Source organism: Mustela erminea, chromosome 11 (genome assembly GCF_009829155.1).
Source record: "Mustela erminea isolate mMusErm1 chromosome 11, mMusErm1.Pri, whole genome shotgun sequence".
Lineage (NCBI taxonomy): Eukaryota > Metazoa > Chordata > Mammalia > Carnivora > Mustelidae > Mustela > Mustela erminea.
Genome location: NC_045624.1, coordinates 19391048 through 19418529, shown reverse-complemented (window position 1 = coordinate 19418529; position 27482 = coordinate 19391048). Strand labels below are relative to the sequence as shown.

Sequence of the window (27482 nt, the reverse complement as noted above, 5' to 3'; positions counted from 1 at the left end):
TCCCCATGATCCTGGTTGGGCCTTGGCAATAGCCTCCATGCATAGAATGAGGCAGAAGAGACACTACAGGACTTCTGAGGCTAGGTCACCCAAAGCAATATAGCTTCTGCTTGGCTCTCTCTTTCTCAAGATGCCAATCCATGCAGCCTAGCTACCCCGCTGAGAGGAAGCCCAGGTCGCAGGGAGAGGCCATGCGTTCCAGCTGAGGGTACCAGCTAAGGTCCCCACTTCCGGCTAGCATCACCGCCAGACATGTGAGTGAGCGGGAGGGCCTGAGGCTTCAGATGATCCCAGCTTAGGCTGAGTGAGCAGAGATGAGCTTTCACTGCTGAGCCCTGTCCAAACCAGATCTGCAAGCAAAATGACTATTGCCTTGTTTTAAGCCATAAACTTATAGGATAGGTTTTTTGGGGTTGTTTCGTTTTTCGTTTATTTGTTTGTTTTGCTTTGTTTTGTTTTCAACAGCCATAGTAATTGGAACGATTACTCTTCTCCATCTGGAATCCAGAGACTTGAAACACTACTAGACTGAGTCAATCTCATCCAGGCCAATCCCAAGCCTTGGTTCCCCAAGGGTGGCCCCCCTGGAACATTACTGCCTCCCCATTCTGGCTTTGTATGAAACACTGGGCTTCTGTGCCCTTCCATTCTCCTCACTTCTAACCACCTGCCCCACTGAGTAACCCGGTCTCCCTCAGGACTGGGGTTTAGCCCTGCATTCTGCCTGGTGCCTGGAAAGTGGTTTCGTTGCTTTGTTCTAGCCCATCTTTGCTCTGGGAGAGTGATTCGCCCTTACCACGCCCACCCTGTCACCCCCATACACCTACCCTAGTATTTTTTTGGGGGGGCAGCTCCAGTGCCTGACCAGAGACTGACCTTGGCAAGCCCTGCTTCCTCATGGCAGAATCAGACATAAGACGCCCAAGAGTCTTAGTTGCCAGGTAGTGATGACCTCAGGAATGGGCTTTGTAGATGGGCCAGCTTCCCAGGTCATGGGGACGTTCTCTTCGCTTACCAGGTCCCCAGGCATTCCTTCTATATCCTTCTATCCAGCACCATGCATCTCGAGGAGCTCATCCTTCAGTAGCTGCTGGTAAAAGAGCAGAGAGCCATCTGCGTAAACATGGGTAAACAAGGAGGGGTCTCCTTCTAGAAGTTCTAATCAAAACAAACATTCTTGGAAGGACAGAAGTTTGAAATTATTATCTAATCTTTCAATTCCAACCTAGGATGTGGTGGTCTATCTACATTTAACAAAATGAATTAAAATATAGGCTCTTAGCAAATTTATTCGGAGGGGAGAAACCCCTTTTGTTGGAAAAACTCCACCCCTTGGTACAGGCAAGAACATTGGCCGATGTCAAAGCTTCAGAGAAGGCCGAAAACACATTTGGTGTAAGACAAGGGCAGATGGTTTTTGTTCCCTAATGGAGAGGGGAGAAGGAATGAAAGGAGAGAGATGTGGGTTGGGACCTGGGAGAAGAAAGAGTCGAGTCAGGATGGAGGAAAGCCCCATGTCCTATGGTGTGTCCCTTTTCTCTAAACTACACAGCTTCTGAAAACTCCCCCAGAACCAATGAAACATTACATTGTTGTGGAAAGTAGTGAGAATGCTGGAGTTTGCATTGGGGCTGAGGTGGGAGGAGCAATCCATCATGGAGGACGCCAGAGCCCGAGAGAGAGCGGTATCTGTCAGACTGGAAGAAACGGCAGCAGGGGACTGGGGACCTCCTGAGGCGATGGAGTTGGGAATTCAGGGCAAACCTTTCGCTGGGCAGGCTCCAGCTAAACTCTAGGTTGCATAGGATTTCAGGCCCCAGAGGGCAATTTATACTTTGATCCTTCTCTCCTGACACAATGAAAACGCAACATGTGGCCACTGTAATATTTTTATAGTTCTAAAAATATATAAAAAAGTGAAAAATCATATTTTGGTATATATCTTAGGGATAAAAAAAATCTTCCCTGAAAGAATAGGATCAAAATAAATGTGTTCTCTTGCCATCTCTTTTCTCAACTAATAAGACAATGTTAATACCAATATAATATCTTCCTACGTATTTGTTCCTCTTTACCAGGAATAGTTGAAACACTGTCATCGTTTATGAAGAATTCTAAAAGGATCCACCTCATTTTTTAAAAATTTATTTGACAGAGAGATCACAAGTAGGCAGAGAGGCAGGCAGAGAGAGAGGAGGAAGAAGGCTCCCTGCTGAGTAGAGAGCCCGATGTGGGGCTCGATCCCAGGACCCTGGGATCATGACCTGAGCCGAAGGCAGAGGCTTTAACCCACTGAGCCACCCAGGCGCCCCGAACCACCTCATTTTTTGAAAAGGATGGTTTTTGGATAATTACATAAATATTCTCATGTGTCCCATATTAAGCTTTTGGCCAGTGAAAACTCAGTAACCTCTCTAGAAAGTCCTATGCAATTTACACTTCGAGTTATTGGTTTTTGTGGACAAAGTTTCATAGACTTGTTCATCTGTGTCATCGGAAGTATAAAAAGAATTAGAATATACCAGTGTTTTCCCCAACTCAAGAAGCTTTGTAAAAAGCTCAACTATCAATAAACATATAGGTAGTATATAATTATATACACTGTAAATGTCTAGAAAACCATAAAGCAATGACTACAACAACAAACTTATCAAGTTGGTTATTTTCGAGGAGGAGAATGGAATGAGAGATGATGAATGATGATGACGATGACTAATTTTTCCACTGTATATACTCTAATATTATTTGAAAATAAAATACATATTTTATAATTTCTGGAAGTCTAAAACAAACCAACCAACTAGTAAAAAACCAAGAGACTTCCTTTTTAGCTTTAAGGTGAGAAGATAAAAAGAGCATGTCCTACCATGCTTCTGGGATGCCTGGTCCCTTCCCAGATTTGGGAGAAAGGAACAGTGATGGGTCAGTCCCTTGGGCTTCCTTCCCTTTCCCAAGCGGGGGCAGATTTGATTGTCAAACATCTGGACACTTGTGGCCCATGAGGTCCTGGATTATTGATAAATATCAAATCTAAGCACAGCTAGCAGCTTTCTAAGATTTCTAAGAAAGCATGATATCCAAATGATATTTCTTTCATTTGAACGTGACAATGAAGCTTTTTTTTTTTTTTTTAAGAATAAAACCTTCGAGACGCCTGGGTGGCTCAGTTGGTTAAGCCTTTGCCTTTGACTCAGGTCATGATCTCAGGGTCGTGGAATCGAGTCTCCTATTGGGCTCCTTGCTCAGCAGGGAGCCTGCTTCTCCCTCTGCCTACCACTCTGCCTTCTTGTGCTCTCTCTCTCTCACACAAATAAATAAATAAAATTTTATAAAGAAGAATAAGACTTTTAAACCATACCATCATCAGTAGGTACGTATCCTCAGTTGTCTGTCCAAAAATGGGGATATATTTCCATAGGATAACTGACAAGTACCAGGTTTCTCTGATAGCTACTGGCATGATTTGGGGAGACAGCTGGCCAGGGGTAGGAGTAGCTGGAGGCCTTGAAGGAGAACACAGATTGGATTTAGGGTCTGGCTCCAGTAACAACAGAAGTCAGGAACTAACGTGGTGGACAAAGGGGACATCAGAATATAATGTATCAGATTCAGAAACTTAATTTACTAAGTTTACTAACAAAGGCAAGGTCCCTGATTTCTTGTTTATTCTCCAGCGTAACACCAAACTCCCTCTTGTCCCAGAATGTTTTCTCCCTTGTTCCGTGAACTGGCGACAGTACGGAAATCAGGCTCCTAAGCTCTAAGTGCTTTCTTTTACCCCTGACGGGCTTTGTCCCCTCTACAGGACACTCAGGTCGTTGTCCCTGATGGTGCAAACTATTCCATGTGCAGAAACAAAGCTCCAGGGTGGGGCAGAAGGGACAGCATCGGAAATAAAAAGTGGACCAGAAGTTCTCTTTTCACACTAGCTGGAATTGATCCAAAGAGAATTCAGAATGCAGAAGCGTGCGAAGCTGAGTGAGAAGGGACAAACAGGCAAGAAACACAAACAAAGCCCACTTTGCTCTAGAGGAGCCAACAGAAGCTCATGGGGAGAGAGTCAACTGCCTACTCAAGTGTCCCTCCGGCAGTGGCCTCTGGCCTCACAGCAGGAAGCCCACCTCCACAGGACCTCAGCAGGTGACCCTGGGGGAAGAGGTCGCATTTTCTTTGTGAACATGTCTTTGAATTGGCACTAATCAGAGACGGAGCTCTTCTGTAATAGCTTTGACACGGTTATACACAAAATCTTGTGATGCTGGCTAGCAGGTTTGAAATCCTCAAGTGCTACCTTAAAATACTTTTCAGAGAAATACATTCTTAAGGTCCCTCGATCCTTTCATTGCTTTCATCCTTTGAAACATGAGGTAGGGGTTTCCTGATCAAATAGTACAATCTCTTTAAAAAACCCACGTCGTGCTAAGCATTTCTCGGCCGCATTCTAAAAGTGATCGTATTATAAAGAATAACGTCACAATGGCATGGCTAATTTCTTTATCTGTCCTTACAAAGGCTTAGCTCTCCAAAGCAGACTTAAGATTGAAATACCCGGTATTATTGGTGCCAAAGACAGAGCTCTGCCTCTGATGTCTTTCTGGCTGGGGTGACAGGTCAACTCATTGACATGCACCAGAATCACCTGGGAGACTTCTAGCACATGTATGAATAAATACCTGGCCCCATCCCCAGATACTGTGATTCACATTAGGTTTGGGATGGGACCCCCACATCTGCCTTTTTAATACATTTCCCCAGTAATGCTGATGCAGGCGGTCGGAGGCCCACACTGCTGTTCCTAAGGCTTAAATCTCCATGGTGGGCTTCCCACCTTTCTCGGCTAAAACCGTCATCTCACATTTTTTGGCATTTCCCTGTCATTTTGATTTTCAATATTAACTATTGCCCCAGTGTGCAATTTTCAAGACTTTATTAAGACTCAATTTTTACTCTTTCCTCTATGTCCCATAAGGTCCAGACTTGAGGTAAAGGCGGGTTTGGAGATACAAGTTTTCTGGCCAGTTCAATGTTTAAAGTCTAAATCAGAACCCAATATTTTTTAAAGATTTTATTTATTTATTTGACAGACAGATCACAAGTAGGCAGAGAAGCAGGCAAAGAGAGAGAGAGAGAGAGAGGAAACAGGCTCCCTGCAGGGCAGAGAGCCCAATGTGGGGCTCGATCCCAGGACTCTGAGATCACCACCGGAGCTGAAGGCAGAGGCTTTAACCCACTGAGCCACCCAGGTGCCCCCAGAATCCAATTTTGATACAAGGGATAGTGTTCCTTTGCTAAAAGCAGCTTAGGGATTCTGAGCTGAGAAATATTCATGTGAATGGGGAAAAATATAATCCACTGTGGAAGAGGTGAACTGCGTGTTCTTTTCTGAAATGGCATCTTCTATTTCATGAAAGCCTCTGGGCCTCTCGGAACTCTTATGAATAACCAGGCTGGCAGAGCGCACGACCTGAAGACGGAAAAGGTCATAACATCCTGATTCGAGACCTCCGAGCTAAGGAATTTATCGTCTTTACCACTGGGTCAAGAAAATTTTCCCTTCTCTTCCGACCTTGCCCAAGCCCTCTCTTCTCCCTAGACTTCCTGTGCTTAGAGCAGAATGGAGATGAACTAAGTGGAGTCACAAATAACCATTTCACATCGGCCCCTGGGCTCCTTAGAGATGGCAGCTAAGGTCAGGACAGTTGACAGGACTCCTGAGCCAGAGTGAAGAGAGCTGATGAAGGGGTACAATGTCCTCCTTTCTGAGGATGAAGGGTCCGGCCACCAGGAGAATGAGAAAAGCTAGCGAAATGGGTGGTCCTGGAGGGCTGCTGGGGTTTTGCCCACCTAACATCACTTTTTTCTCCTTCTGCTTGTAGAACTCTTCTTCTTCTTTTTTTTTTTTAATAGATTTTTAAAAAGATTTTATTTGTTTATTTGACAGACAGAGGTCACAAGTAGGCAGAGAAAGAGGAAGAAGCAGGCTCCCCGCTGAGCAGAGAGACCCATGCGGGGCTCCATCCCAGGAACCTCAGGATCATGTCCTGAGCTGAAGGCAGAGGCTTAACCCACTGAGCCACCCAGATGCCCCAGAACTCTTCTTTTCTAGGGAAGACCATTTCCCTGTGGTTGGGACAGGCTGCCCCTGCCTCTCACCACAGAGCCCTCGGCCCCTTGCCCCGCCTCTTCCCACCTCAGGCCTGTGGTGATTGGTTCAAGGATACGACTGAAGATGCCAATCAGCAACCTCCCGGGTAGTTTTCTGCCAAAGCTGTAGCAAACCTTCTCTTTGCCCCGGAATTGCTAAACCAGATGGGCGTCTTGGGCTGTGGGTTGTCAGCAGCTGATGAGAGACTGTCTGAGAGGGAGAGAAAAATGGAGCTGATGCGGCCGAGTCTGATTTTTAAGAGTCATTAAAATCCTTGCCTGCCTTATTTTCCCTTAGGTTAGTTAGGCGTGGCTTTTTGTCACTTGCAACCCAAAGAACCCTGGCTATGAGAGATTGTGCATTTATCCTTGAGATCTATGGCATGCTTGGTGTCGAGGCTCCACCAAGATAGTGTGCCCATCCCCCCAGACGCCGCCATAAGGTCTAAGCTAGTGACTTATGCCTATGCCCTCGGTTGACAAAACATCTTCACTCTGAGGTGCCTGGGAAGTTACATCCCACCCAGGGGTCAGCCACTGTCTGACTGATGCCTTCCAGCCTCGAGGTGGGACAACTCTGTAGAACTTATGACCTCGAACTTTCAGTGGATCCACCAAGGTGAGACTTCAGCTAAGGCACTTCCTTGCCTGGCTCCTTCCTCCTCTCTGTCTTCATGTTCTTGCTTCATCACAGAGCTTTCCTGAGGAGCCTGACAAGTCCCAGGCACCGGACTCCCTATCAGCCTCTGCATTTAGGGAACATGAACTAAGAGGTGATGGTTTGCTTTGCATTAGTTTATATTTTAATCAAAGAAATACATGGCATGGTTAAAAAAAAAAATAAAAAGGTATGAAAAGGTTTTTACAGGTACACAGCCGTCTCCTGCTTGACACTTCTCTACCCCAGTCAAGGAACTAGTCACTCTCCATTCTTCTAATTCTCTTAGTATTTATCTCAACATTTTAAGTAACCTGCAAATCCTATTTCTATTCTAAATATTATCTATTGACTTCCCACAGTGATAGGGGAGAACTCAGCTCATTTACACTACCTCTGCTCTCCCACAGCCCCTGACACTTATATTATAGAACATCAGAACTTTTGGCTAAACCAATAGTCATTTTTTATATTATTTGTGACTATGATGACCTATACCCATATATCATCAAATTTAAGATGTCATCAATTGTAAGACACAGTATTATTTTATATACTACTAAGAAGAAAGAGTGTTGCCAATTAAGCATGACATACCATCAGTCTCATGGTGCATCTCAGCTTCAGAAATAACATGCAGTGAAAAAAATGTTTTGTTAGTCCACCTCCCCTATACACCCTAGAGTATCAGATCCATACATGCCCTTTGCCTGTTTTGCTCACTGCCATAAGCACACAAGGAGTTACCCACTGAAGAACTGTTGAAAGAATATGCAAACAGTGGCAGGAATGGCCCACATCACTTTCATGCACATCTCATCAGACAGAATAAATCCCTTGGCCCTGCCCCATGGCAGAAGCTGAAATTCACAAGCACTGGTAAGGTCTTTCAGGACTACCGACTGCACATCTCCATCACGGTGACCACGCTCCCTTCCCATTCAACAAGTCTGAAACCGAGCATGTCTTCTCCCACCGTACCCTGCCCTAGGGGTCCCTGAAGTGTGTATGGTGTTCTCTGAGAGACTGATAATGCCATCTGTCCGGTTCCCCAGCCCAGAACCTGAGGGCCATCCTCGCCCTTTCTCTCTAAATACAGTTGGTCGCAAAGTCTTTTTGATTCTGTCACCTTAAAAATATTTTGATTTGGTTTTCCTTCTCCATCTTTAATACTTAGTTTCTGCCTTCCTGCCTTCTCTTCGGAAGCGTTTAAAGAGGCTTCTTTAAAAAGAGGGTAGCTTGGTGGTTACCAGGGCTGGAGGTGGGGAGTGGAATGGGGGAGGATGGGGAGATGTTAGTCAAAGAGTACAAACCTCCAGTTACAAGAGAGTAAGTTCTGAGGATTTAATGTACAGCCTGGAGATAAGAGTTATTAATACCATATTATATACTTGAACTTTGCTAAGAGAGTTAAATCTTACATGTTCTTACCACAAAAAAAGAAATGCTGATCATGTGACATGTTGGAGGTGTATATTACACTTGTGCAATATACAAGTATATCGGGTCAGCAGGTGGGACACTCAAACTTATACAATGTAATATGTCAATTATATCCCAATGAAGCTGGGGGTGGGTAGTGCAGGGGGTAAGAGGTTTCTTTTTACCTCTCCAAGCTTCATGTTCCCGCCCACTCTCTACACTACTGCCAGAGGTAACCCTCTAAAATTCAAGTCGTGAAATGTCACGGCATCCTTGCAAGACTCCACTGCCCTTAGGCTACGGTTCAAGCTCCTTGGGGTTGTGGAATTGTCAGGTTCTGCTGCTATTTGGTCTGTAAGTTAAGAGAATATCCTCCTCTACTCTGAACCCTCCAGAAGCTCCCATTTCATGAAGACTTAAGAGTCAATATCCTTCAAGGATTTCACAGGATCCAACAGTCTTCCCCCGACCCATCCCGTCTCTCCGTCCCTGTCTACTCCTTTGCTCTGCTTCCCCTGCACACCCATGGCAGCCGCCTCACCACCCCTTCCTCAGCTATCTGCATGATTAACTTCCTCATTTCCTTCAAGTCTTTTCTCAAAAGAAAAAAAATCACCTCCTCACCTTTCCACCCCCCATCCTCCCCTCAATCCTGATCCAACAGAGCCTGCTTTCCTGTTGTCTTCCTTATACTTACCACCTTTGGGTGTCCAATTATTTATTTTTACTCATTATTTATTCCCCATCTCTTCCCTGCTAGAATATGAACTCCATGAAGGTAGGGAGTGTTTGTCCATTTTGTCCACTGATGTTTCCCAAAGCACCTAAAGAGGGCATGGCACATAGTACGTGCTAAGTGACGACATGAAAAAGGGAACGAATAGATCTCTATTGTATTACCTTGCAAAGAATATTGTCATTATTTATTGATTTATCTGCTGCTCACATTAAAACGTGGATGATTTTATTTCTATAACCCCAGTATGATGCCTGACACCTACCTGTTCAATAAATATTTGGCAAATACATAATGCAGGATAAACCTCTCTCTCTATCAGTAAAGACACTGAAGCCTGCAGAGCTCACTCCGTGTCACACAGTGAGTAAATGGTGGGACCAAAGCTAGAATCCAGATCTTCTGTGTCTGCGGGCTGAATCTCCCCCACTATACAGCTCAACTGTACTGAAAATATTTTATAGACCTTGTCATCCAACTATGTTGTAAATTTCCTGAGACGGGGCGAGGTACCAAGCTGTTCTGAGGTGTGGGTAGTGCCTGATACAGTGCTAGGTAGACACAGTATCTATTCAATAAATATTTGTGGTTTGAGTGCTCAATAAAAATATTATTATTGTTAGCGTTGTTTCCACTTTTAACGACAGGAAGGATAATAACCTCCCAGCAGTCTGCTTTAAATAGGTTCAAGACACTGAAATACAATTTTAACAGTGTCTTCCATCAGCTTGCTCCCCGGAGAGATGAAATGAGTTCATAATGAGATTCCTGCAATGAGTCAAAAAGCAGAGGGAATGAGCACAGCATTTTGCTGCAGTAGACGCAGATGTTTCCCTGGCATTGGGGAGCTCAGTTTTTTCCACTACTCTGGGGAGAGGGACAGTGGTGTGACCCACCCCAATGCTGACAACAAGTTGTCTTTTATGGGCCTCCCCCTCAAGTCTAGTTCAGCCATGCTAAAGGGCTGGCAGATAATGGATTGTCTTCTCAGAATAAAAGCAGGCTATGCCTATGGAAGGCATAGGTTCCTTTGAATCCCACACGAAATTCCAAATTGATTAATTGCCAGCAACTACAACAGCTTATTTTCTCAGTAAGAGATTGGTGCAAAGACTCTTATTTCAAGCTTCTGTTGCTAATATGTTTGACTCGCTTGGTTTTAAAGTACAGGTTAATACCATCTGCTGTTTTTCAGCCTTGGTGGAGAAAGCCTTAGTTCATAGATTCTGGGCCAGTGGTGGCCAGACAAATAATTGAATGAGTAGGGATAAGTTTCCTTATTTCCCTTATGCAAATCAAAGAGAAAATGGGAAAAAGTAGCCTGGATTAGGAGGGCTCTTAACATGCTGTTCTCTGTTCTTGGTATGTTGTTCTGTTATTCCCCAGCTAGGGCCAATCAGGGGAAGCTGTTCTAATGACAGACCTTCAGAATGCTGTCCTATTTAGTCTTGCTCCTGAGCAAGAATATCCAGCGGACTTCTTCATCTCAAATGACTCTCTGAAATAAATAAATATATTCCCTAGTGACTCTGTGGCATCACTTCTGACCACATCTGCTGTCTCGAGTTCCTGAGCTGCTTTAGGGTAGCCAAGGGAGGGCCGAAGTTGATCTTTTCTGTGTGGGCAGAATCTACGTTACGCTCATTGCCCACTGACTGGGTCACCTCAGTACCTCACACCTTACTGCACCTCCTCATCTCCCCAAACGGGGAGACAACAAACCCATCTGTAAGAACTCCAACTCCAAGAGTACCAGCAAGTTGCATAAGCTATGATAGATTTTGTGATAAGACAGAGGAAGGATCTGTGTAGTACAGTTGATTCAGTAAAACTTTATAAGATTTCCTCTAAATTCCTCTTAGGACATGGTGGCCTGCCCTTTTCCACTGAGCAGACTCTCCAGCTCTTTGGAGGTAATGTTCCCCTCTCGAGCTTCCTATTTCCCATGGAACAAGTTAGAGCTCCCCTCAGCTTTCTCACTTTGCATCCTTACCAAGAACTTCCTCGACATCTAATTTTCTTACAAGAGACAGGGATTTAGGGTGACATTCTGGGGTTCAAAACTATAAAATTCCAGCTGTTAAATAAATAAGTCCTAGGAATGTGATGTACAACATAGTGACAGTAGGTTATAATGCTGTATTGCATATTTGAAAGTTCCCAAGGGAGTAGATCTTAACATTTCTCATCATAGGAAAGGAACTCTTGTGCATGGCTGGTGGGAATGTGAGCTGGTGCAGCCACTGTGGAAAACAGTACAGAGATTCCTCAAAAAGTTAAGAGACAGAACTACCCTATGATCCAGTAATTGCACTACTGGATATTTACCCCAAAAATATGAAAACACTAATTAAGAGGGATACATACACTCCAACATTTATTGCAGCATTGTTTATAAGAGACAAATTATGGAAGCAACCCAACTGTCCATCAACAGATGCATGGATAAAGAAGATATGGTATATAAATACAATGGAATATTATTTAGCCATGAAAAAGAATGCAATCTTGCCATTTGCAACAACATGGATGGATCTAGAGAGTATAATGCTAAGTGAAATAAAGGAAAAGCAAATACCACATGATTCCACTCATATGTGGGATTTAGGAAACAAAACAAATGAGCAAAGGAAAAAACAGAAGGAGAGAAAGACAAACCAAGAAACAGACCCCTAACTATAGAGATCAAATGAAGGTTCCCATCAAGGAGGTGGGAGGGATAAGTAAATAGGTGATGGAGATTAAACAATACACTTATCATGATGAGCACTGAGTAATGTATAGAATTGTTGAATCACTACATCACACACCTGAAACTAATGGAACACTATGTTCACTGTGCCGGATTTTTTTTGAAAACCTTAATAAAATATATACATGTTAATATTATTATATATAAAATTATATATATATATGAAAAAAATTTCTCATCATAAGAAAAAAATTCTAACTGTATGGTGACAGATTCTAACCAGACTTATTGGTGGGATCATTTTGAAATATATACAAATATTGAGTAATTATGTTGTATATCTGAAACTAATTTAAAGTTATATATCCATTATACCTCAAGAAAAGAAAGCACAATAATAAGTGAATCATGGCTTTAAGACTCACACCCTAAGTCAAATGTTATTTCTGGGGCGCCTGGGTGGCTCAGTGGGTTAAGCCTCTGCCTTCGGCTCAGGTCATGATCCCAGGGTCCTGGGATTGAGCCTCGCATCGGGCTCTCTGCTCAGCCGGGGGCCTGCTTCCTCCTCTCTCTCTGCCTGCCTCTCTGCCTGCTTGTCATCTCTGTCTGTCAAATAAATAAATAAACTCTTCAAAAAAAAATGTTATTTCTGTTATGTGTACTTGGTCTAAAATAACATTAAAATCTATTTTTAAAAAAGAGAATAGCATCATTTTCTTTGTCACACTATGTGAAGGGGGTTGTTGAATGGGTTTCCAGTGCTGGATTATGGGTACTTGGGCCCTCAATGGTATGTGGTTCGGACCTCACTGGGCCATGTTTTAGTGACAGCTTCGGGATCTAAGGGTAAGATACTGGCTGGAGTTCAGATATGTGAAGGAAGTCTCATCATCCCTTTCCTCAGAGATAAAGTGGGGCTCATAACACCTTCCCTACCATCACTGCCCAGGTAGGATTCTAGATAAGAATGCCTTAGAGAGGACAATTAACAGACCCTGAGAAACTGTATAACCATGGCTGAGATTCTGTGATCCCCTTCCCAATCTTACAACTTCTAGTGGTTTCTACCTGAAATCTCTGTCTCCTTTCCCCACAGCAGCGCAAATCTGTCTGATACAGACAGATATTCTGAGAATCCAAGTATCTGAGCCATCAGAACTATCAACATATCCATGTCAGGCCAGTGCCCTGTTTGCCTGATTTGTTCTTTGTCCTGCTTTTCTGATTGCTAAGAAAAGCATTGTATCGAAGCTAAAAATCATTCCTTTTCTATGCCTGCCACTACTCCTTTTGGCTGAGAGTGTGATTTCCCAAGGTTTCTAAGGAAAATGCAGGGAATAATCGTCACAATGGTAAATTGAATTACATTCTAGTGGAATGAGAATGACTCTTGGGTAAAAAAAAAAAAAAAAATTATAATAATGTATGAGATAACTTATTATTTTTAGCAAAAGTGTTTCTTCGAGGAGATTTCGCTATAGGACTTTTCTATTAACTCGTCACCTGGTTTAACCATACAGGCACAAAGAAATAGACAAAGCAGAGGGAGACTTGAAGGTTCAATTAGATTCAGAGGCTCTCTTTCTCTTTGTCTGTCTCTGTGTTGCTCTGATTCGTTGGTGGGAAGGAGGTGATCTTCCATTTGGGCATTTGTTGCCACTAAGAGAGAAAAAAATCAAGGATGGGTGGAATTTTCTTTGATGCTAAATTCTTTTACAAAGTCTTTCAGAGGGCATCGGTCTGCTTCATTCTGTTTTCAGGAAACTCATCTCTCAGCACTGCCTAGACAATATCCCAAAGTCTCCTAGGGCTCAGTCTGCATTCCGAGTGTCTGAAATCCCTTTCTAGCCTATCACTTTTGCATGCAGTGGACCTGTTGATTCCACAACATGCCAGCACACGAATCCATCTGTCATGATGGCCCCGTGCCCTGGCTGGAGGGTGGCGTGCCAATATCCACCAGCCCGGTGCCAGCCAAAGTGGCATTAGCAACAATGCCCTGCGTGACACAATAAACTGTATACCATTCAGTAAGGAGGTCTTCCCAGGGAAGGTCCACGCTGCCAAATTAGGAACATCTCTCATTATGGCAACTCATGCATGGCCCATTTCAGGGTAGACCTTGTCCCATGGGTTCCCATTGGCTCTGTCTGTGTAGAGCGACTGTGAGAGAGAAAGCAACCCCTTTGGACTGACAGAGCACACCCTGGAATGAAGAATCAGAACTTGCCAGAACACCCACAGGGTGACCAAAAGTCTCTATGTGTCAAGAACCGAGGGTCTTCCTGGGACATAGGACTGGCACTGCTAAAAACAAGAGAGACTCAAGCAAGCTGGGATGAGTTGGTCTTCCTACCTGTATCTTCATCACTGGCTCCCCCGGATAAATTTCACCGGGTCCCATGTCTCCATCTAACCTTGTTTCTATTTCTATTTTTGTGGTGGCCATCCTCTGAGATGGCCCCAGGGGTCCCCACCTTCTGAATTCTACGTCATTGTAAATCCCCTCCAGTCGAGTGCGGGCTGAATGTATTCGCTCACTTCTAAGGAGACTAGGGTAGAAGTAAAGGATGTTACTTCTGAGGCTTTAGAAAAAAGATGGTGGCTCCCGTCTCGGGCACTCCCTCTCTCTGTTCTCTCTTCCCTCCACCCCTCCCTTCCCCTTTCTCTCCCTTTCCCTCAGAGGATAACCAGGGGCCATGTTTCAAATAGCCCTATGGAGAAGGCCACATGGCAAAAAACGGATGTCTTGGCCACCGACCAGTGAAGACCCGAGACCTGTCAACTGTCACCTGATGAGTTTGGACACGGATTACCTCTCTAGCCAGCCTTGGGCTCACTGCAGCCCCTGCCAACATCTTGACTGGAGCCTTGAGAAAGACCCTCCGTTGGGCACCCAGTGGAGTCTTCGTGGGATTGCTGATACACAGAAACTGAGATAATAAGCGTTTGTTGTTTCAAGCTACAAAGTTTGGGGGTATCTTGTTACATGGAAATAGGTAACTAATACAACATTGTAATGTGAAGGAGTCAGGCTGGTTCAGAAACAGATGGGACTTGGAATATCACAATATTTAGAATTTTAACAGGCTCCCGAGAGCTCAACTGTTCCTACCAATTCATTAGAAAAGTGAGGAGCCTGAGCTCAAAGGGGACCAAGGGACTTGTTATGGAGTGAATTGGCGACAGCTTGACTTAGACCTGGATGCATCTTCAAACTGCAGCTTTGGTGCTGGTTTTGTTCAGTACTACCGCCCAGGCTTGGCGCTGCTGAGCACCCAGAAACCCGCTACCTCTCATCTGGTTCACAAAAGGAAACTGCCTTGAACAGGCCAGTGTCTTCTTAATCATCTCTTCCCTGCTGGAAGCCTTTCTGACTCCTATTAGCTGGCTGGTTGCTGCTTTCAAAGGCTTTCTAGGTGGAGTGGAATAGGACTCCCATCCCCCTATTTGGTTCCGTTTCAAAATGTAGTGTTTCTGTGAGATCTTACAGGAAGAGGATTTATCTTCAGCTTTGTCACAGGGTTGATAAACTTAATAAAATCTTTTATACATGATCTAGAAACCCTGTAGATTTTTCCTGGATCTGACAATCATGAAGCATCTTATCTTCTTTAAATCAGATTTCTAGGGGCGCCTGGGTGGCTCAGTGTGTTAAAGCCTCTGCTTTCGGCTCGGGTCATGATCCCGGGGTCCTGGGATTAAGTCACGCATTGGGCTCTCTGCTCAGCAGGGAGCCTGGTTCCCCCTCTCTCTCTGCCTGCCTCTCTGCCTACTTGTGATCTCTGTCTGTCAAATAAATAAATAAAATATTTTAAAAAATAAAATAAATCAGATTTCTACAGTGTGAATAAACTCTCATCTCAATTTAATTCAATGAGTATTCCTAGGTAACTATACCAACACTTGTTCTAGAATGGTTGGAATGGAAAAAATATATGACATGATTATTATCCTCAAGGAACATTTCTGGGTTCCTTAACCATTATCATGGTCACAATAACATTTAGCACCAAGGACTTATCTATGTTTATCTGTAATGTGTTTCAAAAAACCTGAAAAATGATGAAATTTTAGTTGTTAATTCTTTTTTTTAATTAACATATAATGTATTATTAGCCCCAGGGGTACGGGTTAATCATCAGTCTTACACACTTCACAGCACTCACCATAGCACATACCCTCCCCAATGTCCATAACCCAACCACCCTCTGCCTACACCCCCATCCCCAGCAATCCTCAGTTTGTTTCCTTAGATTAAGAGTCTCTTATGGTTTGTCTCCCTCCCCAATTCCATCTTGTTTCATTTTTTCTTTCCCTGCCCCCCACAACCCCGCACCCTGCCTCTTAAATTCCTCATATAAGAGAGATCGTATGATAATTGTCTCTCTCTGATTGACTTATTTCTCTTAGCATAATACCTCTAGTTCCATTCACATTGTTGTAAATGGCAAGATTTCAGGGTCCTTTTTATGGTTGCATAGTATTCCATATTGTGTGTGTGTGTGTGTGTGTGTGTGTGTGTGTGTGTGTACACACATAAATATAAATCTGATGTGATATATCTATCTATCTATATATATATTTTTCATATCTTCTTTATCCTTTCATCTGTTGATGGACATGTAGCCTCTTTCCATAGTTTGGCTATTGTGGACATTGCTGCTATAAACATTCAGGTGCATGTGCCCCTTCGGATCACTGCGTTTGTATCTTTAGAGTAAATACCCAGTAGTGCGATTGCTGGGTCGTAGGGTAACTCTATTTTCAACTTTTTGAAGAACCTCCATACTGTTTTCCAGAGAGGCCACACCAGCTTGCATTCCCACCAACAGTGTAGTAGGGTTCCCCTTTCTCCATGTCCTTGCCAACATCTGTCATTTCTGGACTGATTAATTTTAGCCATTCTGACTGGTGTGAGGTGGTATCTCATTGTGGTTTTGATTTGTATTTCCCTGATGCCAAGTGATGTTGAGCACTTTTTCATGTGCCTGTTGGCCTCTTGGATGTCCTCTTTGCCAAAATGTCTGTTCATGTCTTGTGTCTTTTTCTTAATTGGATTATTGTTCTTTGGGGTTTGAGTTTGAGAGGTTCTTTACAGATTTTGGATACTAGCCCTTTATCTGATATGTCATTTGCAAATATCTTCTCCCATTCAGTCAGTTGTCTTTTGGTTTTGTTGACTGTTTCCTTTGCTGTGCAGAAGCTTTTGATCTTATTGAAGTCCCAATAGTTCGTTTTTGCCCTTGCTTCCCTTGCCTTTGGTGATGTTTCTAGGAAGAAGTTGCTGAGGCTGAGGTCGAAAAGGTTGCTGGCTGTGTTCTCCTCAAGGACTTTGATGGATTCCTGTCTCACATTGAGGTCTTTCATCCATTTGAGTCTATTTGTGTGTGTGGTGTAAGGAAGTGGTCCAGTTTCATTCTGCATGTGGCTGTCGAATTTTCCCAACACTATTTGTTGAAGAGACTGTCTTTTTTCCTTTGGACATTCTTTCCTGCTTTGTCGAAGATTAGTTGACCATAGAGTTGAAGGTCCATTTATGGGCTCTCTATTCTGTTACATTGATCTATTGTCTGTTTTTGTGCCAGTACCATGCTGTCTTGATGATGACAGCTTTGTAATAGAGCTTGAAGTCTGGAATTGTGAAGCCACCAACTTTCGTTTTCTTTTTCAATGTTCCTCTGGCTAGTCGGGGTCTTTTCTAGTTCCATATAATTTTTAGGATTATTTGTTCCATTTCTTTGGGGAAAAAAAGGGTTGGTATTTTGATAAGGATTGCATTAAATGTGTAGACTGCTTTAGGCAGCATAGACATTTTCACAATATTTGTTATTCCAGTCCATGAACATGGAATGTTTTTTCATTTCTTTGTGTCTTCCTCATTTCTTTCATGAGTACTTTATAGTTTTCTGAGTACAGATTTTTTTGCCTCTTTGGTTAGGTTTATTCCTATGTATTTTATGGTTTTGGGTGCAATTGTAAATGGGATAGACTCCTTAATTTCTCTTTCTTCTTCTGTCTTGCTGTTGGTGTACAGAAATGCAACTGATTTCTGTGCTCTGATTTTATATCCTGATACTTTACTAAATTCCTGTATGAGTTCTAGCAGTTTGGGAGTAGTCTTCTGGGTTTTCCACATATAGTATCATATCATCTGCAAAGAGTGAGAGTTTGACTTCTTTGCTGTTTCAGATGCCTTTTATTTCTTTTTGTTGTCTGATTGCTGAGGCTAGGACTTCTAGTACGATGTTGAATAGCAGTGGTGATAGTGGACTGCCCTGCCATGCCATGTTCCTGACCTTAGGAGAAAAACTCTCAGTTTTTTCCTCATTGAGGATGAAATTCTCTGTGGGTTTTTCATAGATGGCTTTGATGATATTGAGGTATGTACCCTCTATCCCAACTGTGAAGAGTTTTGATCAAGAAGGGATTCTGTACTTGTCAAATGCTTTTTCAGCATCTATTGAGAGTGTCATAGGGTTCCTGTTCTTTCTTTTATTAATGTATGGTATCACATTGATTGATTTGTGGATGTCGAACCAACCTTGCAGCCCAGGAATAAATCCCACTTGATCATGGTGAATAATCCTTTTAATGTACTGTTGGATCCTACTGGCTAGTATTTTGGTGAGAATTTTTACAACCATGCTCATCAAGGATATTCATCTGTAATTCCCCTTTTTGATGGAGTCTTTGTCTGGTTTGGGGATCAAAGTAATGCTGGCCTCATAAAATGAGTTTGGAAGTTGTCCTTCCATTTCTATTTTTCTACCCCAAAATTTTAAAGAAAGAAAAACCTATAGGTATACAAACAATAAGGCTAATTACAATAAAGGGATAGAATATGACTATAACAATGAAAATTTTAAAAGATTTTTAAAAAGGTATTATTAAGATACAGTAGTTTAAAAAATGTTAAAATAGGAAAGAGGAAAAATTTTAAAGAACAGAATAAAAAAATTTAAAAACTTTAACTTTGAAAGACTGAAGTATCATGGGGAAAAAGCCATGAATTCTATGTGTTGTGAGTTCTGCTGTTCTCATTGATTGGTGAGCTATGTCTTGACTGGGTGTTCTCGCTGATCTTCTGGGGGAGGGGCCTATTGCAGTGATTCTCAAATGACTTTGCCTGAGGCGGAATTGCACCGCCCTTGCCAGGGACAGGGCTAAGTCATCTGCTCAGATTCGCTCTCAGAAGCTATTGTTCCCTGAACGCTTTCCGTAGAGCTCTGGAGGACGGGAATGAAGATGGCGGCCTCTCAATATCCGGCCTGAAGGCGCTGAGACCTTGGGGCCCCACTCCTCACTGCGCCCTCAGAGAAAAGCAATCAGTCCCTCCTATCTCTGTGGTCTCCGGCCATGCTGTGTCACCTGGCCTGTTTCTGAGCATTTCTATCTCTGGCACACGCCCCGTTTCGAGTCTCCAAACTCAGCTGATTCCTGCAACACGCTCCTGCACCCTGCCTCCCAGAGGAAGGTGAGTCTCCCCAGATGTGCTACTTGTGGGGGTCCTTGCTGGAGAAGCAGTGACCCGACTGTGACTCGGATCAAGGTTTAAGGTAACCCCAAACTGAGTGACCTCTCCTCGGCTCTGTCTCTGCAGCCGGCTTCCCCACTCTGATACCTGGGGGCTCTGCCACACTCAGGAACCCATCTTTTTGTGTCCCTGAGGGTCCTAAGACCACACTGTCCCAGTGAGGGCACAACCCCCTCCCTCCCTTATAGCCTCTGGAGTGATGTCCCTCAGCAGAGTAGACTTCTAAAAGTTCCGATTTTGGGCTCCGCGGCTCTACTGTTTGCCGGGACCCGGCCCTTCCCCCAGCCCCATGGTCTGGGATTCCCTTTTCCACACGTTCTACCTTCCAGAAAGTGGTCGCCTTTCTATTCCTAGAATTGCTGCTCTTCTTCTCTTCAATCTTTGTTGAGTTTGTAGGTGTTCAGAATGGTTTGATAACTAACTAGCTGAACTCCTGGGAGCCGATGATATTAGGGCTCCTACTCCTCCGCCATCTTGCTCCTCCCTGTTAGTTGTTAATTCTGAGTAGTGGGCTCATGGTCATTATATTATTTTCTTTTTAACAATAGATTTTAATAATATATACAGTTTAATGCTTATTAAAACATGCATTATATTTTTATAACATGCATTATAACATTAATATACATTGTATTTTCTGTATGTATTTTTTTTTAATTAAAAGTATCTGGCATTTAACAAGTATTCACTATGTCCAAAGCTCTCTACCAGCTCTTTACATGCAATTTCTCTTTGAATCCTTCTATCAATCCTCTGAGAAAAGTACTGTTTTAACCTTGTTCCAGTTCAGAAAGATTGAGTAATTTATTCAAAATCATTCAGCTAAAAAAATGGAACTAAAATCTAATTCTAAAAACTGGATGATCTCAGTCAAAACTGGTGATCCCATTCACCAAGCTTACATTACTACCAAAAAGAAGTAACGAAAAGTATACTGAGGGGGCCTGTTTCTTTTGGTGGAGCACGTGACGCTTGACCTGCAGGGGTGTAGAGATTACTTAAAAATTCAAAAAAATTGTTTTGAAATAAAGTATGTTGAAGTTGGGAAATAGGAGATACACGTATAAAGTAAGTGCAGACAACTTCAGTGAGTGCCATACTCATTCTAACCGAGGGTCGACTCTGAGGTACTGAGTTACCAGTTAGAAATCAGTGCTAGCCACCATAGTAAGAGAAGACTTCATGAGGCAGACCCATTCATCCTTTCATTCATTCAACTACTATTTATTTTTTTAAGATGTATTTATTTATTTCAGAGAGAAAAAGAGAGTTTGTGCACAAGTAGGGAGGATGGGCAGAGGGCGAGGGAGAGTGGAAGCAAACTCTCCACTGAGTGGGGAGCCTGACAGGGGGCTCTAGCTCCCCACCCAAGGCTCTATCTCCCTACCTAGAGATCATGACGTGAGCCGAAACCAGACTCAAATGCTTAACCAATGGAGCCACCTAAACCCCCCTGAACTTCTATTTCTTGAACACCTGCTGTGTGTCAGGTACAGGTGTGGGGGATAATGTGGGGAACAAGATAGAAAGGGCACTGTTCTGGTGGAGATCATAACCTAGTGGGGAGGCATAGACTGTCAGCAAGTATATGAATAGGTAATTTCAAATGATGAAAACACTATGAAGAAAATTACAATGGCATGAAGGAGTAACAGATGTGGGGGTTCTTAGACGGATTGGTTTGGAAGCCACTGTTCATTAAACTTTGGACTCGATTCCCCTTTCTTTCTCATTCCTCGGAGGTGGAGGGTGTCACATCACTGGGGCACCTGAAATAATAGTAATCAGTACCGTTTACGGGGAGGGGAGCAACATGTGAAGATTGATTACGTCACTTAGAGTGGTAGATTCTTCTACATATACCATCTCATTTAGTAGCATTTGGATGTTAGTGGTGGGTGGGAAGGAAAGAGTGAGAGCGTGTGCATACGAGAGTCAGAGAAAGCATCATGAGTCTGGGCAACAGACCAGATAAAGGAAGGCATAGGATACACATGAAAAATTAGGCACAGGGTATCCTAGACAAATAAAGAAGAGCTGACTTGTGAAAGTCAGGATGGGCCTTAGATTAAAAAAAAAAAAAAATTGTACTGGAGTAAGGTACTAAATAAGACAGTGAAGTAATGGAAGTGGTATTTTAAATGGCTTATCCTGGCTCCAGATTACACAGGGTACATAATGTTGGTGAGATAGTGGTGGGAGGCAAGAAAATCTTCCAGAAGACTATAGTTCAGATAAGCCATATGGAACGCTTATCTAAGAAAGCAGGAATTGGGCACAAAGTGATGTCTCTGAGAGACAAACTGCAGAGAAAGAATCAGTGACCCAACCCAAGAGCTAGGACAGGGAGGGCTTTCTTTGGATAGAAGTGGTGGGGGCTCTCGGTTGGATTTGGCATCATTGTATTTGCCCAGGAGTTCTGGAGGACTGAGCTGTTCTGGTCTGTTGATGTTTGAACAGATTGTGAAAATGATCTCTCCAACTTTTTGGTTTTGGACTTGAGATGAAAAGTTTCTCTGAACTGTTTACTTGGGAAGTGGAAGGATGGTGCGTAGGACTTGAGCTTCCGGGGGCAAGAGAGCTGCTGCACAGATGGGTGTATTACAGGATACAGACTATGATCAACTCCAACATTTAGATTTCCTTTCTCACTAAAATTTGTTCCACCCTTTGAGAAATAACAAAAGAACTTGTGCCATATGCTTCAAAAAAAAAATCACTAATGCTCCATTACTTTCCAAAGATTTCAAAACTACGATTTCCATCCCAGTCCTGTAATTAACACCCTCTCTGCCAACATATATATATGTTTTCATTGGATTCTGGGTTTCAAATCATAGAGATTTGCCCCATTGCCTCAAGAGAAAGTGGGAAGGGCAAAGAACTATAAGAATTTGTAGTAAGATATAAAAATACGACTCTTGTTGTCTTGGAATTTGGGCTCAGGCTCCCCAACTCATGCTTAAATGTGCAAAATACCTCTACATTCTAAATCGCAGTGTTAGACCATTACATAAGACATGCCAAAAAGGATAGTGAGAACATTCTATCCAGCACTGGCTCATCACCCACCTCTAGACAATATGAAAGAAGGCAAATTTATTAAGGGGAATAAAGACTAAGAGTTGGGATATCTTTGGAAAGGGTCATCCATGTGTTTTTCATCACCACACTCCCTAGCACACCCCTTTCTGTGGTGGCAGATATGGTTATCCCCTCATCCTTACCTCCTCAATGAGCATTGATCCAATCTCACACTGCCTGCCTTGCCTTTTTTGCCTGAGAGCTTTCTCGATTTCCCTCAAACCCAGGGAGCTGACTTCAACCAATCACTGATTGGAGTTGGTATATGAGTATCCCAGCTCCCTTTCCCTTTGGGTGGGACATGCTTCTGGAGAACCCAATTTGCAACACTGTTCTATATGAATTAATACTTTGAAATGTGTGGAGATTTATTTTCTGTCCTAGCACATGGAGAGTTGTTGTAAATTTTCCATGGGTCCTTGAAAGGCATCAACATACTAGAAATGTTGGGTGCTGTGTTACTGGGTGCTATTAGGCAAAGTTTGTTAAGTTGTTCATTGTTCTAATCTTCCATATTCTTAATGATTTTTGTCTGCTCTTTAAATGAATTTTTGAGAAAAGTGGTTCAAATCTCTTGCTAAAATTGTGGATTTATCTATTTGTCATTTTAGTTTTGTCCATTTTTGCTTTATGTATTTTGAGATGATATTAATAAGTATATATTAAGTTGTTTACTGTATCTTCTTGGTAATCGCAATTATATCACTAAGAAATGATCATCTTTACCACTAACAATATTTTTGTGTACCAACCATCTGTTCCACCCAATATTAGCATAGCTAAAGCATATTTCTTTCAGTTAGTATTTGCCTGGTATCTTTGTGCATCACAATAATGGACATCAGCATCACCTTCAAAAGTTCCCATACACCTCTTTCCATTTTCCCTTGATTCTCCTGCAGCTTTTCCTAAGAGTCCCTAGGCAATTATTGACCATTTTTGTGTCACTATACATTAGTTGGCTTTCCATAGAATTTTATATAAATGGAATCATTCCTTATGTTCTCTTTTTTGTATATGAATTCTTTGACATATTTATTTTTAAGTTTATTCATGTGGCATATATCAGTAGATCTTTCCTTCTTGTTTCTTATTTTTTCTTATTTCTTATTTCCACATGAAGTTGTCTCACAGGTCACTGAAACTCTTTTCATTAAAATTGTTTTTCTCTGTGTTTCATTTTAATTGGCATTTATTATTATTAGCTTCAAGTTCACCAATCTTTTCTTCTGTAATGTCTGATCTGCTGTTAACCCATCCAGCACACTTTTCATCTCCAACATTGTAAATTTCATATCCAGAAGTTCCATTTGTTTTTGTTGTTGTTGTTTTGGGGAGGGTTGTTTGTTTGTTTTTGTTTTTTTAAGACAGAGAGTGTGTGAGTGTGTGTGCAAGAGAGAGAGAACAGGGGGAGGGGAAGAGGGAGAGGAGGAGAGATAATTTTGAGTAGGCTCTGCCCTCAGTGCAGACACAGACCTGGGGCTGGACCTCATAACCCCAAGATCATGACCTGAGACTGAGTCAAATTCTTAACTGACTGAGCCACCAGGCACCCCTCTATTTGCCTTTTTAAGTATATGAAAACACAGTTTTAATATTGTTGCTAATTCTAATATTCGTCAATTTCAGCTAACAGATTTTACTCCACTTTCTGGGGCATATTTTCCTGCTTTCCAGGTTTGGTACTGTTCAATTGGATGCCAGTCATTGTGAATTTTACCTTGTTGGGTGCTGAAAAGTTTTGTTTTTCTATAAATAGTTTTGATCTTTGTTTTGGGACATAATTAGGTTACTTGGAAACCACTTTATCCTTTTTGCTCTTTCTTTAATTTTTGTTCATTAGGACCAGAACAGTAATTAGTCTAGGACTAATTATTCCTCACTTGGGGCGCCTGGGTGGCTCAGTGGATTAAAGCCTCTGCCTTCAGCTCGGGTCGTGATCCCAGAGTCCTGGGATTGAGCCCCACATCAGGCTCTCTGCTCAGCAGGGAGCCTGCTTCCTCCTTTCTCTGCCTGCCTCTCTGCCTTCTTGTGATCTCTGTCTGTCAAATAAATAAAATCTTAAAAAAAAAAATTAATTATTCCTCACTACCGAGGCAAGACGCTTTTAAGTACTCTATCCAGTTATCTGTGAATTAGGTTTCTAGTCTGACTGGTGAGAACAGGTACTGTTCCCAGCCCTATGTGAAAGCCTGCAAATGCCCCCCCGCCCCCCGCCTCGCCCATCTTGGGTAGCTTCCTCACATGCATACATTGATCAGTGCTCTGTTGGATACTCAACGACCCTCTGTAGATCTCCAGAGTTATCTATCTTTTCAGCCCTTTCTTTGCAGCACTCTCCTGCAAGGTCTACCCACCTAAGCACCTTGGACTCTCAGCTCTGTTTCCTCAATTCAGCGAGTTCAACAACCTCTGGATGGGTTCTTCCTTCTGTCCACTGAATTGGAAACTCTCAAGACATTAAGCAGGGGCAATGTATGGCTCGCCTCATTCGTTTCCTGTTTTCTAACGATCACTGTTCTTCATTGTTAAGTTCCAGCATATTGAAAAATACTGTTTCAAATATTTTGTCTGCTTTTATTTGTTTCAGATGGGAGAGTAAGTTTGACCTCTGTTATTCCATATTGGCTGGAATCAGAAGTTCTATCCTTTTATTCTTAATCTTTCTATAGTCTCATGCTTTAGATTTTTTTGTAAATAACATGTACTTGGATCTTTTAAATGTGGAATGAAAGATCTTTGTTTTAGCTAAAGTATTCATAATTTTTTTTAAATATTTTATTTATTTATTTGACAGAGAGAGATATTATAACTAGGCAGAGAGGCAGGCAGAGAGAGAGGAGAAAGCAGGCTCCTCGCTGAACAGAGAGCCTGATGAGGGCTCAATCCCAGGATCCTGGGATCATGACCTGAGCCGAAGGCAGAGGCTTTAGCCCAGTGAGCCACCCAGGCACCCCTATTAGTCCATTTTTATAAGTAATTACTGATTTATTTAGATTTATATCCACCGCCTCATCTTTTTATTGTTACTCTCTGTTCTTTCTATATATTTGTTTCCATGTATTCCTTTCTTTCAAATTGATTATTTTTTATTCTTCTCATTTTTTTTTCCCCTCTGGATTAGTCTGAAACCTAGTAGGATATTACACTTCACAGAAGCAAGTTTTGTGAACCTGATAATATAGTCAGCCAGATTGGAAATAAGGATAGCTCAGAATCCAGGTGCCATAATGAGATCACAACAGGCCTCTGAAAAGAGAATTGGAGGCATGAGAAGGATCCAGCATGGCCATTCAGTAAAACCTTAATTAATAATAGGAGGAAAGATAACTGGGAAAATATAACTTGTCATTATCCGGAAGATTCTAGTAGAAGAGGCAAAATAGCAATTGCTACTGTCGTTTTAATTATGTTTGCATGCCTTATGGGGCCCAGCAAGCAAATGAATTCCTTAAGAAGAAGATCCCAGGGATGACGGGAGGGGGTGGTATCATAATCTAAGCTTTCTGCACCTTGCTCTTTCCCGAAGTAAAAGGTCTACTCCTCAGGGAAATAATAATGATGATGATGACAGTAATGACAGAGTAGTTCAGAGTTTTGAGTACCTAAGTATGTAGTACACAATGCAACATTATATGGCTTGCTTATTTAATCCTCTCGATAATCCTTCAGCCTGAATTTGACAGTAGAGGACACTCCCTGTACACTACTTGAAATTCTCTGGATCTTACTGATCTGTTAGTCAAGTCAATGCTACACTGAACAGTCTGGCATGGGCTCCAGCCAGCTCCATACAGATGCAACCTGGATATCTGCCCTCAGTCCCATACTTCTTGCCCCAGAGTTTCTCTGCTCCTGCTCTGCATGGGTTGCTTGGAGAAAGTCCAAGTATGTCACTGGGACTGATAAGTTCAAAAATTAGAAGAAACCTCTTGTTAGTTTTCTCAGTTCTAGAATAAACACCGCTATGATAGAAAGAACAGTTTCATTTCTCCCCTCCCTTACCTTTCTAACCAAGACAGCAAAGCAACTGTGCATCTCAGAAGTTGCACAGATTAGTGCTACAATCAGATGTTTAAAAAGATGCAGGGGTAGTGGTTCCCATCATACTGCCAGTTAATTCGCCTATCTGGATGCTGAAGAACATAAAACCAAAAAAATCCAAGATCCATCCTGGTGGGTGATAACCATAAATAAACCTTAATCAAGTGGTCGCCCCAATGAGCAGCTGCCTTTCCAGCTGTTGTATCTTCACTAAAGCAAATCAACACAGCCTCTAGTTCTTCATGTGGGGCTACTGATCTGGCAGATGCCTTCTTCCCCATCCAAATCAGTAGAGGGAGGATCAGAACCAGTTTGATTTTACATGAGAGGGACAGAAGTGAGTTCACTTGCCCCAGGGCTGTGCTAACTTTCCTATTCTCACCCCCAGTCAAGTCTGTAGGGACTTCATTGTCTTGACATCCCACCAGAGCATTAATGACATCTTGCTAATGGGATCTGGGGAGAATGGGATGGAAGTATCCTGGATGCTCTTTTAAGTGAGCCAGTTGTGGAGATAAATTCTACAGACTCAAGTTGCAAGCATTTCTAGTGTGATTACTTGCTTACAAATATTGTGATAAAATAAAATGTTTTAACTGAAAATTTTAACTTTTATTATAGAAAATTTCAAATATACACAGAACTAGGCAGAATAATATAATAAATCACCATGTGTCCTTCACCTAGCTTCAACATTGATCAACTCATAGCCAATTTTGTTTCCTCTATAACTTCATTCACTTCCCCCTCCCATAATATTTTGAAACAAGCCCCAGAGATCATATCTTTTAACTCCTAACTATTTCATATATACCTCTGGAAGATAAGACTTCTTGTTAACATAGTTACAGTATCTAATTCCATATCTAAAAATACTTCATAATTGCTTAATATCATCAAATATTCAGTCATTTTTTGAATTTCCAGTTGTTTCATAAATGTTGCATTTTTAAATATTACATTTTTTAAGTTGGTTGTTTGAATAAAGATGCAAAGAAAATCTACACATTGCAATTGGTTGGTATGTTTTTATTTATTTATATATGTATGTCTTTATTGGTTTATTTTTAAAAGTTGTATTTATTTATTTTATTCCCAATACAATTCCCCAAATTGTATTTTCTTTAAGTTCATTTAATTAACATATAGTGTATCATTAGTTTCA

At 42.1% G+C, this 27482-nt stretch overlaps 1 long non-coding RNA gene across 1 annotated transcript; it reads right to left on the bottom strand.

Moving 5' to 3' along the window:
• Nucleotides 1–847: 847 nt before the first annotated feature.
• LOC116569578 lies at nt 848–26392 on the bottom strand. The gene is made up of 4 exons (XR_004277084.1): nt 26279–26392; nt 8922–9048; nt 6191–6351; nt 848–1087 (listed from the first exon to the last, which is right to left on the bottom strand). It is a non-coding gene; the product is annotated as an uncharacterized LOC116569578 (long non-coding RNA).
• Between the last annotated feature and the right edge of the window lie 1090 nt (nt 26393–27482).